Here is a 6,959-nt window from a genome sequence, read left to right as displayed (position 1 = left end):
GATGGCAAGAGTGGAAAGCTATCTTTGGTGTTCTCAATATCACTGTTACTTGCTTTCCAGTACTCACTAGAAACAGCATTCTGTCTTTTATAGTTAATAACCTGATCATTACCAAATATAGCAAACCTATCCAAGTAATGTCTGCAAAATGTATTTTGTGCTTCCTGGCATCACACGCTCAAGACCTGGGAATTATCCATGTGGGTACAAGTAATCGCTCATAGAAAGTCACTAGATTAAATCCAGTAGGTCCCCCTCCCCATCCCCCTGTTTTTTTTTTAACTAAATATGGTTATACATCCTTACAACATTTTATGAAAGGGCCACAAAAAAGTAAATTTTCCACTGGACTTTGTTCAGGAGCTAGGCAGAACAAGAGTGAAAAATTTAACTAACCCTTGCTCAAATACAACTAGATGGCCCTCTTTTCCAATCCGTTAGGGACTATATTTGGTCTGCACAGAATTTCATTCTACCTCTTTGCTGGTTTGGATCTTGCTATTTGGTCTGGCTCACTCCTGCCTTTTAAATAGCTTCCCGTGAGAATTCCTGTAATAGCTCCTATGATCAGAAACCAAAGCAGTCAATAACTGAAATTAGCACCAATATTGAAATAGATGAAAGATAAATTAGATTCTACTGAGGAGAGATTCCATCGTGGTTCCTGGGGACTCACTCTTGGTGGTAGTGGGGTACTAGTTGTATAGAATTTAAAGCTAATTCATAAACTGAGAGAAATCTTGAAGTTTATAGCCAATCAGACTTCCCACGATTTGAGGTGGGCAGGAGCCACTCTCTGAAAGGTGAATGATACCATACGTGTTCCACAAAAACACATCCTGCAGCTTTATATTTCCTTTTAGCTTAAGTTGGGGCCTTATGTTTGCTATTGAACAAAACCTAATGTTGGACTTATCTTTCCCCTGATTTTATTACTACAGAAGGCTTAATTAAAAAAATGGTAGATACTATTCTTTCCTTAGACACTGCCACCAAATAAATTAAGGAACTCTTCCAAGAGAAAGGAACATAGAATGTGTTTATGGGAACAACTAACAGTTGGTTTGTAGATATTGTAAATGGTGGATAGCAAGCTGGGGTTTTCCAGCGTTTTCTTATCTTTATATTTCTTCTGGTAGGTCTCCAGGTTATTATAACTTGTGTGACCAGGTTAACAACAAAAATGGGTACCTCTATAAATCAGAACATTTTACAGTGGATGATGGTCCTTAATTACCATGACACCCTGAACAAAGACTATGACCAATTAGACTCAAAGACTGTTGAACTGCCTATATTGCTGAACTGCCTATATTGCTGAACTTTGACTTGTTTGATTTGACTTGGTTAATTTCATAAGAAATCTGGTTAAGAAGTACACCTTGGTTTTTTGATATTACACTCTTGATAGTAATTTTAATAGTCCCCCTGGTAACACTGTATCCTCTCAAGTCTTAAATGTTTTGTATTTAGCCATCCATTGAGTATTGAATGGTCTTATGATTTTACTTTGACTAGATCAGCAAGAACATAAAGAATTATTCAACTGGTGTGACACTATGACATGTGAATTCCACACTGAGACCAAAGAAGGTGTGTGAATTTCATACTGAGACCAAATAAGTTATCTATGATGGTGACAGAGAGTGGCACCAATGTCTGAAGTTTTGATTAATATCTAAAATTGAGAGGCTGACCTAAAGGAGGGAAATTGTTAAATCAAACCAAAGTCGGGCTTGAGAAAGCCTCCATATTTGCATACTTGAGTTCTTATGTATGAATCACAACCTAACCTAGCACATATACAAACTGAAAACCTCACTTAGAGGAATGTGTCTGTAATAGCAGCTGACTTTCAGCCAATCATGGCAGTCATACTTCAACCACTCACAGTCAGTCAGTGTTTTAAATGGTGTTCAAATAAGGCAAACACCAAGCTGCAACCAATTCAGCTGTTTCTGAACCTCACTTCTGTTTTCTGCATGTCACTTTCCATTTTCTCTTCATAAATCTTATCCCACCATGTGGCAGCCCCAGTGGCCGCCTGATTCACAAGTCGTTTTTGTATTTTTTCTTGCTCACTTAAACTCTGTTAAATTTAATTTGTCTAAAATTTTTATTTTAACACAAGAGAAAAACAAACAGAGGTTTACTAACATGTATCTTTCATACATACCTGAGAGAAAACTCAGGGAAAGACTAACTCTCAAAGAGGTAGCTTAGAATGGTGGCTTATGTGGTGTCTTCAACAAAGAACAAAACATTTTTAGAGAACTGGCAACATAAAGCAGAAGGACCTTGAGTCTCTAACGGCAGAAAATTGTGAGGTGGCAAATGTGTGGGAAACTGATGATAGATAGAGGCTAGTCAGTAATTTTTTTTGTTTGTTTTTGAGATGGAGTTTTGCTCTTGTTGCCCAGGCTGGAGTGCAGTGGCTCAATCTCGGCTCACTGCACCCTCCACCTCCTGGGTTCAAGCGATTCTCCTGCCTCAGCCTCCCGAGTAGCTGGAATTACAGGCACCCACCACCATGCCAGACTAATTTTGTAGTTTTAATAGAGATGGGGTTTCTCCATGTTGGTCAGGCTGGTCTCGAACTCCTGACCTCAGGTGATCTGCCCACTTTGACCACCCAAAGTGCTGGGATTACAGGTGTGAGCCACCATGCCCAGCCCCTCGTCAGTAAATTTTTTAATGTGGATTCCTTTGGTGCCATCTCCAGGCTGATAAAGATCATCTCTGGTGATCAAACTTTGTTATACCTGGTAGAAATGGGGAGGAAGAGACACATTTGTTTACTTAATGCCCTGCTTTTAGGCAATTAGGAAGAGGGCAGATATTTTGTTTTTGTATCTGCTTCTTCTCAATTGCTTTCCACTCAAAATAATCCTTACATCAAAGTGGTATATTGTGGGGAGGAAGACTCTGCTGTCCTTTAACATTAGGCACAGATCATTTTTGGAAAAGACCAAGAAGTATATGTTCTGAATTCTAATAAAAATGGAAGAAAATACAATTATTAAAAATCACTGGGAGCCAAGATGGCCGAATAGGAACAGCTCCAGTCTACAGCTCCCAGCATGAGTGACACAGAAGACAGGTGATTTCTGCATTTCCAACTGAGGTACTGGGTTCATCTCACTGGGGAGTGTTGGACAGTGGGTGCAGGACAGTGGGTGCAGGACAGTGGGTGCAGTGCACTGAGCATGAGCCGAAGCAGGGTGAGGCATCACCTCACTCGGGAAGCGCAAGGGGTCAGGGAATTCCCTTTCCTAGTCAAAGAAAGGGGTGAAGATGGCACCTGGAAAATCGGGTCACTCCCACCCTAATACTGTGCTTTTTCAATGGTCCTAGCAAATGGCACACCAGGAGATTATATCCTGCACCTGGCTCAGAGGGTCCTACGCTGATGGAGCCTTGCTCATTGCTAGCACAGCAGTCTGAGATCAAACTGCAAGGTGGCAGTGAGGCTGGGGGAGGGGCGCCAACTATTGCCGAGGCTTGAGTAGGTAAACAAAGCAGCCAGGAAGCTGGAACTGGGTGGACCCCACCGCAGCTCAAGGAGGCCTGCCTGCCTCTGTAGACTCCACCTCTGGGGGCAGGGCATAGCCATACAAAAGGCAGTAGAAACCTCTGCAGACTTAAATGTCCCTGTCTGACAGCTTTGAAGAGAGTAGTGGTTCTCCCAGCATGCAGCTGGAGATCTGAGAATGGACAGACTGCCTCCTCAGGTGGGTCCCTGACCCCCGAGTAGCCTAATTGGGAGGCACCCCCCCCAGTAGGGGCAGACTGACACCTCACACAGCTGGGTACTCCTCTGAGACAAAACTTCCAGAGGAACGGTCAGGCAGCAACATTTGTTGTTCACCAGTATCTGCTGTTCTGCAGCCTCCGCTGCTGATACCCAGGCAAACAGGGTCTGGAGTGGACCTCCAGCAAACTACAACAGACCTGCAGCTGAGGGTCCTGACTGTTAGAAGGAAAACTAACAAACAGAAAGGACATCCACACCATAACCCCATCTGTACGTCACTATCATCAAAGACCAAAGGTAGGTAAAAACCACAAAGATGGGGAAATAACAGAGCAGAAATACTGGAAACTCTAAAAATCAGAGCGCCTCTCCTCCTCCAAAGGAACACAGCTCCTCACCAGCAATGGAACAAGGCTGGACAGAGAATGCTTTGACAAGTTGAGAGAAGAAGGCTTCAGATGATCAAACTACTCTGAGCTAAAGAAGGAATTTCGAACCCATGGCAAAGAAGTTGAAAACCATGAAAAAAAATTAGACAAATGGCTAACTAGAATAATGAATGCAGAGAAGTCCTTAAAGGACCTGATGGAGCTGAAAACCACGGCAAGAGAACTACGTGACGAATGCACAAGCCTCAGTAGCCAATTCGATCAACTGGAAGAAAGGGTATCAGTGATGGAAGATCAAATGAATGAAATAAAGCAAGAAGAGAAGTTTAGAGAAAAAAGAATAGAAATGAACAAAGCCTCCAAGAAATATGGGACTATGTGAACAGACCAAATTCTACGTCTGATTGGTGTACCTGAAATTGACGGGGAGAATGGAACCAAGTTGGAAAACACTCTGGAGGATATTATCCAGGAGAACTTCCCCAATCTAGCAAGGCAGGCCAACATTCAAATTCAGGAAATACAGAGAATGCCACAAAGATACTCCTCGAGAAGAGCAACTCCAAGACAAATAATTGTCAGATTCACCAAAGTTGAAATGAAGGAAAAAATGTTAAAGGCAGCCAGACAGAAGGGTCGGGTTACCCACAAAGGGAAGCCCATCAGACTAACAGCTGATCTCTCGGCAGAAACTCTACAAGTCAGAAGAGAGTGGGGGCCAATGTTCAACATTCTTAAAGAAAAGAATTTTCAACCCAGATTTTCATATCCAGCCAAACTAAGCTTCATAAGTGAAGGAGAAATAAAATACTTTACAGACAAGCAAACGCTGAGTGATTTTGTCACCACCAGGCCTGCCCTAAAAGAGCTCCTGAAGGAAGCACTAAACATGGAAAGGAACAACCGGTACCAGCCACTGCAAAAACATGCCAAATTCTAAAGACCATTGAGGCTAGGAAGAAACTGCATCAAGTAATGAGCAAAATAACCAGCTAACATCATAATGACAGGATCAAATTCACACATAATCATATTAACCTTAAATGTAAATGGTATAAATGCTCCAATTAAAATACACAGACTGGCAAATTGGATAAAGAGTCAAGACTCATCAGTGTGCTGTATTCAGGAAACCCATCTCATGTGCAGAGACACACATAGGCTCAAAATAAAGGGATGGAGGAAGATCTACCAAGCAAATGGAAAGCAAAAAAAGGCAGGGGTTGCAATCCTACTCTCGGATAAAACAGACTTTAAACCAACAAAGATCAAAAGAGACAAAGAAGGCCATTACATAATGGTAAAGGGATCCATTCAACAAGAAGAGCTAACTATCCTAAATATATATGCACCCAACACAGGAGCACCCAGATTCATAAAGCAAGTCCTTAGAGACCTACAAAGAGACTTAGACTCCCATACAATAATAATGGGAGACTTTAACACCCCACTGTCAACATTAGACAGATCAACGAGACAGAAAGTTAACAAGGATATCCAGGAATTGAACTCAGCTCTGCGCCAAGCAGACCTAATAGACATCTACAGAACTCTCCACCCGAAATCAACAGAATATACATTCTTTTCAGCACCACACCACACCTATTCCAAAACTGACCACATAGTTGGAAGTAAAGCACTCCTCAGCAAATGTAAAAGAAGAGAAATTATAACAAACTCTCTCTCAGACCACAGTGCAATCAAACTAGAACTCAGGATTAAGAAACTCACTCAAAACCGCTCAACTACATGGAAACTGAACAACCTGCTCCTGAATGACTACTGGGTACATAATGAAATGAAGGTAGAAATAAAGATGTTCTTCGAAACCAATGAGAACAAAGACACAACGTACCAGAATCTCTGGGACACATTCAAAGCAGTGTGTAGAGGGAAGTTTATAGCACTAAATGCCCACAAGAGAAAGCAGGAAAGATCTAAAATTGACACCCTAACATCACAATTAAAAGAACTAGAAAAGCAAGAGCAAGCACATTCAAAAGCTAGCAGAAGGCAAGAAATAACTAAGATCAGAGCAGAACTGAAGGAAATAGAGACACAAAAAACCCTTCAAAAAATCAATGAATCCAGGAGCTAGTGTTTTGAAAAGATCAACAAAACTGATAGACCGCTAGCAAGACTAATAAAGAAGAAAAGAGAGAAGAATCAAATAGACGCAATAAAAAATGATAAAGGGGATATCACCACCAATCCCACAGAAATACAAACTACCATAAGAGAATACTACAAACACCTCTATGCAAATAAACTAGAAAATCTAGAAGAAATGGATAAATTCCTCAACACATACACCCTCCCAAGACTAAAGCAGGAAGAAGTTGAATGTCTGAATAGACCGATAACAGGCTGTGAAATTGAGGCAATAATCAATAGCTTACCAACCAAAAGAAGTCCAGGACCAGACGGATTCACAGCTGAATTCTACCAGAGGTACAAGAAGATGCTGGTACCATTCCTTGTGAAACTAGTCCAATCAATAGAAAAAGAGGGAATCCTCCCTAACTCATTTTATGAGGCCAGCATCATCCTGATACCAAAGCCTGGCAGAGACACAATAAAAAAAGAGAATTTTAGACCAATATCCCTGATGAACATCGATGCAAAAATCCTCAATAAAATACTGGCAAACCGAATCCAGCAGCACATCAAAAAGCTTATACACCATGATCAAGTGGGCTTCATCTCTGGGATGCAAGGCAGGTTCAACATATGCAAATCAGTAAACGTAATCCAGCATATAAACAGAACCAAAGACAAAAACCACATGATTATCTCAATAGATGCAGAAAAGGCCT

This window comes from Hylobates moloch, unplaced genomic scaffold, assembly GCF_009828535.3.
Source record: "Hylobates moloch isolate HMO894 unplaced genomic scaffold, HMol_V3 SCAFFOLD_6, whole genome shotgun sequence".
Taxonomy (NCBI): Eukaryota; Metazoa; Chordata; class Mammalia; order Primates; family Hylobatidae; genus Hylobates; species Hylobates moloch.
The sequence above is the reverse complement of the archived record's forward strand: the minus strand, read 5'-3'. Positions refer to the sequence as shown.